Raw genomic sequence first — 14,277 nt, forward strand, 5'->3', positions numbered from 1 at the left:
AATACTATTCAGTCTTAAAAGATATTGTCACTAGGCCGGGCGCGGTGGCTCATGCCTGTAATCCCAGCACGTTGGGGGGCTGAGGCGGGTGGATCACGAGATCAGAAGATCGAGACCATCCTGGCTAACATGGTGAAACTCTATCTCTACTAAAAATACAAAAAATTAGCCGGGTGTGGTGGCAGACGCCTGCAGTCCCAGTTACTTGGGAGGCTGAGGCAGGAGAATCGCTTGAACTCGGGAGTCTGAGGTTGTAGTGAGCCAAGACCGTGCCACTGCACAGCCTGGGCGACAGAGTGAGATGCGGTCTCAAAAAAAAAATAGAAGAAGGTGTTGCCATTTGCAACAACATGAATGAACTTAGAGAACATTAGCTAAGTGCAATAAGTCAAATACAGAAAGAAAAGTACTGCATGACCTCACTTACACGTGGAATGTAAAAAAGTCTTACTTTTCTATTGACCAGTTGTTATCCCCCTACCATGCATAGTGGCCATGTCTGCAAACAGACCATCAATCCAGTACGAAGATGCCTTTAAGAATACATTTTGGGATTATTTCCCCAATTCTCTGAATATATAAATGTAATTTTAATAATACATATGTTTTCATAGGTAGATGAAAGGATGTTCCACCTCATGAAAAACAAATAGGTTTTATCAACTATCAGTATTCCCTGTTTATCTTAAACAAATCAGGGCAAGATCTACTTGAAGGAGAGCGTATTGTATCTGTTGTATCTGTAAACCCTTTGTTAGTGTTTAATGGTTAAAAACACTTTTTTTTTTTTTGCTGTTGCTGTTTAAATAAAAACAAGTGTCTACCAGCATTTCAAGTAAGTTAACATACAAACAAAACATTTCACCTGTTGTTGAATATTTATTTTCTGCAAATTTTCATACCTTGTGAATTTAAGCATGATTGTAGTCTGAGACATAGAAAACAACTTTGAATGTTGTTTTACAAATAAATATTTTTATTAAAGTATTCACACTTACAGGAAGTCATACAAATTATGATATAAAAGTTTGATTGTTACTAAATTAACACAACTGTTCATCTGCATCCAGAGTCATAAATATGAAATTAATGCCAAAAAACTCCCCTATGAGCTGTCCTAATCACTTCTCTCCCTTTCCCAAAAGCTAACCCATTCAAATTGCTAATATATCAATTTTGCCTTTTTTTAAACTTTACATAAATAGAATTGTATAACATGTAGTATTTTGTGTTTCTGTCTTTTGCTTAACATTATGTTTGTAAGATTCATCCACGCTGTTTCACGCAGCAGAAGTTTGTATATTTTCATTGCTTCGGAGTATTTCATTATATAAATAAAACAGTTTGTGTTTTATAGCATACATGAATTATTTGGTTGTTGCTAGATTTTTAGCAATTAAACTAAAGCTGCTATGAGGATTCTATACATATATCTTGGTCCATAAGTATTAGTCTGTTTTCACACTGCTGATAAATACATAATCAAGACTGGGCGATTTACAAAAGAAAGAGGTTTAATTGGACTTACAGTTCCATGTGGCTGGGAAAGCCTCACAGTCATGGCAGAAGGCAAAGAAAAACAAATCACATCTTATGTGGATGGCAGCAGGTAGAGAGAGAGAACTTGTGCAGGGGAACTCTTCTTTGTAAAACCATCAGATCTTGTGAGACTTATTCACTATCATGAGAACGGCATGGGAAAACCTGCCCCTATGATTCAATTAACTCCCACTGGGTCCCTCCCACATCACGTGGGAATTTAATATGAGATTTGGGTGGGGACATACCCAAACCATATCATCATATATATTTAAATTTCTATTGAGTATGTTTTTAGAATTAGCGTTTCTACGTCATACGATTTGCATTTATTTACTTTATGAAATAATGCCAAATATTATTTGAAAGTGCTTTTACAATTTTAAATTCACAACAGTAGCGATGAGATTTCCAGTTGCTTAATGGTATCCTTGACACTTGGTGTTTTTATTCTTTTTAATGTTAGCAATTCTTTGGTGAGTAGAGTTGATAACATTTTTATTGTAATTTACTCCTTGCTGGACAACTTTGCCCTGACTTGCTCAGTTAAGGAACTGTGTGATAACCTTTCAAATACATGAGTGTGTAACTTATTGAGTTGACCAAGCCTGGTAGTGCTGTTGGAATGAATATTGATTCTAAGTGTTAAAATAAAAATTTTTGTATAGACTTATATTTTTTCTCTCATAGCATTCCCTTAGAAATTCTCTGTGTCTGTCCAGCACCCCGGTAGGCCTGGTTGGGTTTCTAATCCTCCTTAACCACTTATCTCTCATATGAGAGTGTGTAAAATAGGAGCACACGCTCCACCTCCATTTAGGGACTGCTTGGGATACAGAAGAGACCATCTCAGAGCTGTTAATGACTTATTATTTTTTATTACACTGAAGTCATGACACGTGTGTAAACTTTAAATATGCAAATACATTTTAAAAATGTCTTTGTGCATTTAAAAAAATACTGAGTTATCCTCTTTTGTATAGAGCGCTTGTTAAGGTCCATTGTGCATTTTTCCATTTGGTTGTTTATTATGTGTTTGAGTTTGCTTTATGTTCTAGATTTGAGAGCTTGGTAGTTATATGCATTACCAGTATCTCCTCCTTTGTCTTTTATTATCTTAATTGTTTCTATTATTGGTGGGTAGTCTATGGTTTTAATATAATCTAGTTTAGCCTTTATTTACTTTATAATGCATACTTTTAATTACTCATAGAGGAAACCTTTTTTTTTCCCCATATCGTAAACTTATTATTTCATATTCTTGTTTAGAAGCTTGTTTTGGTAATCATTTAAATAGATATTAGGTAGGGATTAAGATGCCTTTTCCCCATTTTATTCAATTGTTTCCTTATGTTTTAAACGTATGTCGTTTCTAATTCTAGACTACCTTACGTGTAAGCAATTATCCATGTATGTGGGACACTTTTCTGGACTCTCTAGTGTGTTCTATTTGCCACTCTTTTAAATAATATTATGCTGTATTAATTACTATATTATGATAGTCTTGATATGTGGTTGAAAAAAATTTCCTAATTTTCCCTTATTCAGGATTATTTTTCCTACTTTTGACTATACACACACACACACACACACACACACACATACATTCCAACATTTTTTCAGGCAAAATTTATATATATAAAAATATATAAAAAAAATATAAATATATACAAATATATATATAAATATATATAAATATATACATATATATAAATACATACAAATATACATATAAATATATATATATAAATTTTGAGGGGTGGTGAAACAAATCTATTGGTCAATTTAGAGAGTGTTGTCTTTGAAATACCAATCACTTCAATTCATTAACATTGTATATCTCTCATTTAATTTAGATCTTTTTGATGTTCTTCCTTAAGTTACCCACCTTTTTTTTTCTTCTTTTCCTAGCTAGAATGATCAATGTAGTAATAAAAAGAAGTGAAAAAGTTGTCATTATTCTATTATTATCTTAAGATAGAGGAAAGCTTCCAACATTTGACCATTAATTATGATTTTTCCTGTAGCTGTTATTTTTTAAAATACCCTTTAGCAGGTTAAGAAATATGTTGTTTTTCCTAGGTTGCTGAGTTTTATTACATTGATGGTGATGATGACACAGTTGTTAAGTTTTATTAATTTTTTAATGAGAATCTCTTGAAGATAAATCAATTTTTCTTCTTTATTCTAATTGTACACTCTTTTACTTATCTTTTATTTTCAAAAGAGTTTCACAAGACTAAATATTATCTTAAAATATTATATGTTTTTTTTTATCCTAGTATATAAATATGCCATTTCTTGTTTAACTAGCTTTTTGAAGTTTAGATTGACTTTGTTTTTTTAAATAACGCACACAAGAAAACACTGCTATCAGTATGCTGTCTTATATAGTTTTGTTCAACTTAATGTTTTCCTTCAAATATTTTTTTGGACATATTCAATCTTAACATATTTATTCTTAATTCTTTAGGTACATATTACCAAATTTTTCTTTATAATAATTATGTGAACTTAATGTATTAGTCTACTTTACATTACCATAAATAAATATTTGAGACTGTGTAATTTATAAAGAAAAGAGGTTTATTTTACTCACAGTTTTGCAGGCTGTACAAGAAGCATGGTGCCAGCATCTGCCCCTGGGGAGGGCCTCAGGAAGCACTTACTCATGGTGGGAGGCAAGGGGAGCCAGCATGTCACATGGTAACAGAGCGAGCAAGAGAGAAAGGGGAGATGCCACACTCTTTTTAACAACAGCTCTTATGTGAACTAATAGAGTGAGAACTCGTTACTCTAAGAATTATACCAAGCCATTCATGAGGGATGTTCCCCCATCACCCAAACAACTCCCAACAGGCCCCACCTTCAACACCAAGGATCAGTTTTCAACGTGGGATTTGGAGGGAACAAACATCTAAACTATATCACTTACCTTTCAACCGGAAGTGTCTGACAGCACCTATTTGTTCTTCTTTTCACTAGTTATTGCATTTAAAAATACTGTTTCAGCATGCTATATGAAATTGGTATCTCATTTAAATTTTCATTTTACAACATACTTTTTAATTGGAAAAAAGATGGATAAACAACTGTTATTCACAGGTCTATTAATATTAAAGCTTGGTTTATGAAAGTAATATATCAATAAAATAGGAGATAGAACAGTTTGTTGTCTTAACCTAGTAGGGGTGATGACCTCACTACACAAAGAATCTGAGCACTAAATACTTTCAGTATAATTCCAAATAATGAATTGTTTTTGTTTTGTAAACAATTATATAATATGTAAATTACATAAGCAAAATTGTTTTTCCATCTTAACTTACCTGCAAATAGAATTACATCATAAAATTATGTTTAATATACGCATGTCAAATCCCAAAATACCTGAGGGTATAGTCTCTTACTTGTTATAGAGTACTTTTAAGATTTTATATGAAAGACCTTTTAGTGATGTACTCTTTGAATTTCTATTAATAATAATGAATTGTTTACATCATTTGCAATAGTCAATCTTGTCCTTGTATCATAAAATGCTTCAATTTAGTCCTTTTATTATTCTCAATTTTCCGGTCACTTTTGCTATTACTTCATAGATGATTTCACAACAGAAAAGCTGAATACACAAATTTATCTTTCATTGGTCTTTAACCACAGATAATATCCATGTATTATGTTGCACTTTGTGTTAAATATGATTTCTTAAGTACAGTGTTATCCTCTATCTGCCTCTACCAAGATGCAGCAGAATAAAGTTAACAATTTATAACTCCATCCAATTTAGAAAAATATTTTAGGAATGGTCCCAGGGGCTAGCTTCACAGTGATTTATATATAATGTTGATTTCTTACCTTGTATTTTAGTGGAGGTAAATAGGGGGAGATGGGTTTGCCACTATCGTATTTAATGGACTACTTTAAATAGTAAAAGATATCTATTGGTTGCTACATGAGGTGCACAAAGAGTTAAATTTTTATTATTTTTAGGTACTCAGTTCAAAGAGTTTTTTCCTCCTCCAAGATGCAGGTCCTCAACTATATTATCATAATTTTAAGAAATACACTTTATAAAAGCAAGTCAATGAAATCATAGCAAATAAAATACATTTTTTTTGCCTTTACTTCAATGAAGTGAAGGTCATTGTGATGAAGGATCATTTCCTAGTTGTTATGATTGTGCCCACCTAGTCTGGTATTTTCTCTAATCACATTTTTGGTTTTCTCCTGAGATCTATTTATCAGAACTGAAGAACCTGCCTACCAATCATTTGATGTATAACCTTTGGAACCTCATAAGAATAAAGTATTAACTTGCCTCTAGGCATGCTTGGAGAATATATGACACAAAGCCAAACTGATTACTACTTGTGGCCTTAGGAAAGAGCCTAGTAAAACCTCCATATGATTCACAAACTGTTGTGACAATTTCTTTGTTTTATGTATGGGTAACACATGGATGTCTCTAACTCTGCAGTGTCAGCCAATGTATTTTAAGTTATTGCCAGAAGAGCCAATTGGCAGAAAAATTTTATTAGCTTTCAGTTTGGTTATATGATTGAAGACTCTTAAAGATGAATTTCTACTAAAGAGTAAATTTTACAGAAATAGCTAGCAATATACAGGGGTTTGTTTTTACTAACTCAATATATGTATATTTAATACTTTTTAGAGTGTTTGGCCAAATCACTGTGTATATAACTTCTAGATACATTTTTAGTTACTTTTACTTATATGAGCTATTGTAGTCAGATAAATGTATTAGACACTTTAAGGAATACTTACCCTAATATTTTTTTCTGCTAAATTAAAATAGAGTTGTGCCATTTTTTACTTCCTTTGATATTTGAGTCTTCTTGTTTTTAATAGCAATAAGAGATACAAATTGTGTGCACCAATTTACATGACCACCAGCAAGTTATAAGAATTCTGGTTGCTCTATATTATTGCTAATGCTTGGTGTAGCATTTCTAATTTAATCCAGGTTGGTAAATTTCTTTCATCACTTTTGGATTATAATATGCATTTTGTAAACCATTAATGATGCTCAGCAATATTTTATATCATTTTTCACCCTTATTTGGATTTTCCGTTACCAGTTGATTAGTTTGTATTTTTCTCATTTATTTATGGAATTTATGTATACAAATCTTCTGTGTCTTGCCTTTTTACTTTCTTAATGCTGCTTTTTAATGAATAGAACGTCATACTTTTTGTGATGTTTAATTTGTCAATGTGCTTGCTGTTTATGCTTATCACAGCATTTTGAAGAATCTGTATATATAGATAAAGATATTTTCCAGTGTTTTCTTATGGAGGCACTTGGTTTTAACTTTCTCATTAGATCTCTAAACGCTCTTGAGATTATCCGTTGTATTGTGTGAGGTAGTGGTCAAGATGGATTTTTTTTTTCATATGTATATACATACCCATTGAGCCAGTATTTGTTTGCTGAAAGAACCATAATTTCCCAAATACATTATACTTACATCTGTTTTATAGTCAGTTGACCATATAAGTATGGGCATTTCCTTGATTCTCAAATTTTTATTTTTTTATTTTTTTATTTTTATTTTTTATTTTTATTTTTTTTGAGACGGAGTCTCACTCTGTCCCCCTTGCTGGAGTGCAGTGGCCGGATCTCAGCTCACTGCAAGCTCCGCCTCCCGGGTTCAGGCCATTCTCCTGCCTCAGCCTCCCGAGTAGCTGGGACTACAGGCGCCCGCCACCTCGCCTGGCTAGTTTTTTTGTATTTTTTAGTAGAGACGGGGTTTCACTGTGTTAGCCAGGATGGTCTCGATCTCCTGACCTCGTGATCCACCCGTCTCGGCCTCCCAAAGTGCTGGGATTACAGGCTTGAGCCACCGCGCCCGGCCAGATTCTCAAATTTTTAAAAAGTATTCTACATATTCTAGCATGAAGAGAATACTGTGATTTACTGCAGACATGTAATAATTCTTAATATTTGCAAATGCAATTTCCCCTGAGTTGTCCTTTATTGTCTTCAGAAATTTATAGGCTTAATTTTCTCATTTTCTTACAAATTTTAGAATCACTTTGTGAATCCACTTACTATTTTCCCACACACACAGAAAAACAAAACAATAAATAACTTGCTGGGATTTCAACAGGGATTATACTGGATTGAGATCAGCTTGAGAAGAATTACAATGTATTAGCTGTAAACCATGCACATTTTCATTAGGTTTTCCTTAATTTCCTTTCTGTCACATATTTTACAGTCTGCACTACCTTTATGAGCTGTAACACTCACTGCAAAGGTCTGCGGCTTCACTCCTGAAGTCAGCAAGACCACGAACCCACCAGAGGGAAGAAACTCTAGACACATCTGAACATCTGAAGGAACAAACTCCGGACACACCATCTTTAAGAGCTGTAACACTCACCATGAAGGTCCATGGCTTCCTTCTTGAAGTCATCGAGACCAAGAACCCACTGGAAGGAAAAAATTCTGGGCACATCTTGGTGACCACGAAGGGACTATCACCTATCGCCAAGTAGTGAGTACCATCAGACCCCTTTCCCTTGCTATTCTGTCCTATTTTTCCTTAGAATTTGGGGGCTAAATACCACACCTGTCAGCCAGTTAAAAGTGACTAGTATGGCTGCCGGACTAAAGACATGGGTGTCAGGCTTTCTGGGAAAGGGCTCTCTAACAACCCCCGACTCTTTGCAGTTGGGAGCGTTGGTTTGCCTGGAATCAGCTTCCACTTTTTCTGTACTTCTAGGCTGAGTAGAGGGTTGACAGAGAAGAAAGCCATTCGGTTCCGGGTCCTGACAACAAGTTAGTTGTCGCGCGGCCATGAGAGGAACTCTCAAAGTTATGTAGCCCAAGCGAGACTCACCCATCTATCCTATCTATCCTGACCCTTGCCTCCTGGGTTCTAACACCTGTCAGACAAACGTCCTCTCACTTCTCTTCTCTGAGGCTAGTCCTGCTTCTAAAAACCACTCCCTGTCTCTGGTGCTTTTTTAGTTTCTTCTATAAGAATGGTTTCTAGTATAAACTTCAGGACTCTATTCCCTTCTTTAGTCACCTGACCTCACTAATCAGAAAGACATAATTTTTGCCCAAAGCCCCATCAGGTGGGGAGACCAACTATCCTTCTAGTATCCCTCCTCAGACCTAACAAAGGCTATTCCTGAAGCTAGGATATGGAAAGCTTCAGAAATGATATCTTTCCTATTCAAGTGAGGACAAAAGGTGTCACTCTTCCCACCCTGGAGATCCCCTCCCTCCCTCAGGGTATGTCCCTCCACTTCATTTTTGGGGCACAACATATCTACAGGAGAGGGGTAAAGTTCCAATACTAACAGGAGAAGGCTTAGGACTCTAACAGGTTTTTGAGAATGCGTTGGTAAGGGCCACTAAATCCGATTTTTCTTAGTTCTCTTTGTGCTTTAGGAGGACAGGCAAGGGTGCAGGTTTTTGAGAATGTGTTGGTAAGGGCCACTAAATCTGACCTTCCTTGGTCCTCCTTGTGGTCTAGGAGGAAAACTAGTGTGTCTGATATTGTGTCAGGGAGTGCAACTGTTCCAATCAGTAGGGTCCAGGGACCACTGAGGGTTCTTGGGCAAGAGGTGTTTATGCTGCTGCGTAGGTGAGCACAACTATTTGGATGAGCAGGGTATAAGGACTGTTGTGGGTTCTTGGGTTGGTTGGGGGGAGAAAAAGCAAATCAAAACTGTGGGCAGTTTTGTCTTTCAGTTGGGGAATATTCAGGCATCAACAGGTTCACCCTTGAAATGCACCCTAAGCCATTGGGACCAATTTGACCCACAAACCCTGAAAAAGAAGTGGGTTATTATTTTTCTGCACTATGGCCTGGCCCCAGTAATCTCTCTCTGATGGGGAAAAAAGGTCACCTGAGAGAAGTATAAATTACAATACTATCCTGCAGCTTGACCTTTTCTGTAAGAAGAAAGTCAAATTGAATGAAATACCTTATGTCCAAGCTTCCTTTTCATTGAAGGAGAACCCACAACTTTGCAAAGCTTGCAATTTACATCCCACAGGAGGACATCTCAGCTTACCTCCATATCCTAGCCTCCCTATAGCTCTCCTTCCTATTAATGAGAAGCCTCCTCTAAACTCCCCCCACCAGAAGGAAACAAACAAAGAAATCTCCAAAGGACCACAACCCCTCCCCCCAGGCTATCAGTTATGTCCCCCTCAAGCTGTGGGGGGGGGGGGATTTGGCCCAACCCAGGTACATGTCCCCTTCTCCCTCTCTGATTTAAAGCAGATCAAGGCAGACCTGGGGAAGCTTTCAAATGATCCTGATAGGTATACAGATGTCCTACAGGGTCTAGGGTAAATCTTATATTTCATGTGGAGAGATGTCATGCTATTGTTAGATCAAACCCTGGCCTTTAATGAAAGGAATGCAGCTTTAGCTGCAGTCTGAGAGTTTGGAGATACCTAGTATCTTAGTCAAGTCAATGATAGACTGACAGCTGAAGAAAGGGACAAATTCCCTACCGGTCAGCAAGCCTTGCCCACTATGTATCCCCACTGGGACCTCAACTAGGATCATGGGGACTGGAGTCACAAACATCTGTTGATCTGTGTTCTAGAAAGACTAAGGAGAATTAAGAAAAAGCCCATGAACTATTCAATGATGTCCACCATAACTCAGGGAAAGGAAGAAACTCCTTCTTCCTTCCTTGAGTGTCTATGGGAGGACTTAAGAAAATATACTCCCTTGTCACCTGACACCCTGGAGGGTCAATTGATGCTAAAAGACAAATTTATTACCCAATCAGCCACAGATATCAGGAAAGAGCTCCAAAAGTGAACTGGGACACTGAACAAAATCTGGAGGCTTTACTAAACCTGGCAACCTTGGTGTTCTATAATAGGGACCAAGAGTAACAGGCTGAAAAGGAAAAGTGAGATCAGAGAAAGGCTGCAGACTTAGTCATGGCCCTCAGACAAACAAACCTTCGTAGTTCAGAGAGGACAGAAAATGGAGCAGGCCAGTCACCTGGTAGGGCTTGTTATCAGTGTGGTTTGCAAGGACACTTTAAAAAAGATTGTCCAGTGAGAAACAAACTGTCCCCTTGCCCATGTTCACTATGCCAAGGCAATCACTGGAAGGTGCACTGCCCCAGAGGACAAAGCTTCTCTGGGCCAGAAGCCCCCAACCAGATGATCCAACAACAGGATTGAGGGTGCCCAGGGCAAGTACCAGCTCATGTCATCACCCTCACTGAGTCCCAGGTACGTTTAAACATTGAGGGCCAGGAAATTGACTTCCTCCTGGACACTGGTGCAGTTTTCTCAGTGTTAATCTCCTGTCCCTGACAGCTGTCCCCAAGGTCTGTTACCATCAGAGGAATCCTGGGATAGCCTGTAACCAGGTATTTATCCCATTTCCTCAGTTGTAATTGGGAAACTTTGTTGTTTTCACATGCCTTTCTTGTTGTGACTGAAAGTTCTATACCATTATTAGGGAGGGACATATTAGCCAAAGCTGGAGCTATTATCTACATGAATATGGGGAACAAGTTATCCATTTGTTGTCCCCTGCTTAAGCAGGGAATCAACCCTGAAGTCTGGACATTGAAGGGAACAGACTCAAGCTCTAGACTTCAGCCTCCCCACAGGACAAAATTTGTCTTTATACATCACAGAGAGAGCAGGAATAGCTCTTGGGGTCCTTACTCAGATTCGTGGGACAACCCCACAACCAGTGGCATATCTAAGTAAGGAAACTGATATAATAGCAAAAGGCTGGCCTCACTGTTTACAGGTAGTTGTAGCAGTGACCGTCTTGGTGTCAGAGGCTATCAAAATAATACAAGGAAAGGATCTCACTGTCTGAACTACTCATGATGTAAATGGCATACTAGATGTCAAAGGAAGTTTATGGCTATCAGACAACTGCCTGCATAGATAACAGGCACTACTCCTTGAGGGACCGGTGCTTCAAATATGCACAAGTGTGGCCCTCAACCCTGCCACTTTTCTCCCAGAGGATGGGGAACCAATCGAGCATGACTGCCAACAAATTATAGTCCAGACTTATGCTGCCCAAGAGGATCTCTTAGAAGTCCCCTTAGCTAATCCTGACCTTAACCTATATACCGATGAAAGTTCATTTGTGGAGAATGGGATATAAAGGACTGGTTATGCCATAGTTAGTAACAGTACTTGAAAGCAAGCCTCTTCCCCCAGGGACTAGCACCCAGTTAGCAGAACTAGTGGCACTTACCTGAGCCTTAGAACTGGGAAAGAGAAGAATAAATGTGTATACAGATAGCAAGTATGCTTATCTAACCCTACATGCCCATGTTGCAATATGGAAAGAAAGAGTTTCTAACCTCTGGGGGAACCCCCATTAAATATCACAAGGAAACCATGGAGCTATTGCATGCAGCGCAAAAAACTCAAAGAGGTGGCAGTCTTACACTGCCAAAGCCATCAAAAGGGGAAGGAGAGGGGAGAACAGCAGCATACGCAGCTGGCAGAGGTAGGCAAAGACCAGCAGACAGGAAAGAGAGAAAGAGACAGAAAGTCAGAGAGAGAGAGAGAGAGAGAGAGAGAGAGGAAGAGTTAAAGACAAAGAGGGAGTCAGAGGGAAAGAGAGAAAAAGACAAAGTCAAAGAGAGAGACAGAAGAAAGAGACAGAAACTCAGAGAGAAAGAGACAAAGAAGGAGTCAAAGAGAGAGACAGAGAGAGGAAGAGAGAAAGAAACAGAAACTCAAAGAGAGAAGGAAAGAGAGGAAGAGACAGACAAAGAGGGAGTCAGAGAGAAAGAAAGAAAGAGATAGAAATAATAAAGAAAAAAGTATGTACCTTATTCCTTTATAAGCCAGGGTAAATTTCTATCTACCCAGCCAAGGCATATTCTTCTTATGTGGAACTTCAACCTGTATCTGCCTCTCAGACACTTTGCAAGAAATAACGAAATCTATCCCTACTCAACAATCCCAAATAGACTCTTGCAGCAGTGACTTTCCAAAACCGCCAAGGCCTAGACATCCTCACTGCTGAGAAAGGAGGACTTTACATCTTTTTAGGGGAAGAGTGTTGCTTTTACACTAACCAGTCAAGGATAGTACGAGACACTGCCCAGCATTTACAGGAAATGGCTTCTGAAATCAGACAACGCCTTTGAAATTCTTCTACCAACCTCTGGAGTTGGACAACATGGCTTCTCCTCTTTCTAGGTCCCATGACAGCCATCTTGCTATTACTCGCCTTCAGGCTCTGTATTTTTAACCCCCTTGTCAAATGTGTTTCCTCTAGGATCAAGGCCATCAAGCTACAGATGGTCTTACAAATGAAACCTCAAATGAGCTCAACTAACAACTTATATTGAGGACCCCTGGACCTACCCGCTGGCCAAAGAGCCTAAAGAGTTCCCCACAGGAGGACACAACAACTGCAGGGCCCCTTCTTCAACCCTATTTAGCAGGAAGTAGCCAGAGCAGTCATCGCCCAACTCCCAACAGCAGTTGGGGTGTCCTGTTTAGAGAGGGGATTGAGAGCTGAAGCCAGCTGGATTTCCTGGGTTGAGCAGGAACTTGGAGAACTTTTCTGTCGAGCTAGAGGATTGTAAATGCACCAATCAGCACACTGTGACTAGCTAAAGGATTGTAAATGCATCAACCAGCACTCTGTAAAAATGCACCAATCAGTGTTCTGTGTCTAGCTAAAGGATTATAAATGCACCAATCAGTGCTCTGTGTCTAGCTAAAGGATTGTAAATGCACCAATCAGCACTCTGTAAAATGGACCAATCAGCAGGACGTGGGTGGGGACAAATAAGGGAATAAAAGCTGGCCACCCCAGCTAGCAGAGGCAACCTGCTCGCATCCCCTTCCATGCTGTGGAAGCTTTGTTCTTTCGCTCTTCACAATAAATCTTGCTGCTGCTCACTCTTTGTGTCCACACTACCTTTATGAGCTATAACAGTCACTGTGAAGGTCTGCGGCTTCTCTCCTGAAGTCAGTGAGACCATGAACCCACCAGAAGGAAGAAACTCTGGACACATCTGAACATCTGAAGGACCAAACTCCATACACACCATCTTTAAGAGCTGTAACCCTCACTGCAAAGGTCTGCGGCTTTATTCTTGAAGTCAGCCAGACCAAGAACTCACTGAAAGGAATAAATTCCAGACACAAAAAATCTCTCTCCCCACTCCCAGTCCACAATAATTATTCAGTTGATTCCTATTTCTATAGATTTGCCTTTTCCAGACTGCTGTATAAGGTGCTCATACAGGATGTAATCTTTTGTGTCTGGATTCATTTACCTAGCATGATGCTTGTATTAGAAATTTGTTCCTTTTTATTCTGAATAGTATTTTATTGTATTAAAAAATAACAATTTGTTATTTATCAATTAATAAACATTTGACTTATTTTCAGTTTTTGGCTCTTGTATGTAAAGCCGCTACATAAATATTTGTGTGAACATACAGTTTCTTTTGCCTTGAGATAGTAGGTCATATGGTAAAGCATATGTTTAAATTTATGAGAAACTGCCAAGAAATTGTTTGAAGTGGCTGTACCATTTTGCATTTCATCAGTATATATAAGGTACTGTTTCAGTTCTTCTGTTTCCCTGCCAGAATTTTGTAGTCTTTTAGTTGTTTTGTTTATAATTTTTAACCATTTTTACAAGGGCATAGGATATCTAGTTGTAATTTTGATTTTCTTTTCTGTAAACACTTAGGATGTTGAACATTGCTTCTTATGCTTAT

Source organism: Macaca fascicularis, chromosome 1 (genome assembly GCF_037993035.2).
Source record: "Macaca fascicularis isolate 582-1 chromosome 1, T2T-MFA8v1.1".
NCBI classification, from domain to species: Eukaryota; Metazoa; Chordata; class Mammalia; order Primates; family Cercopithecidae; genus Macaca; species Macaca fascicularis.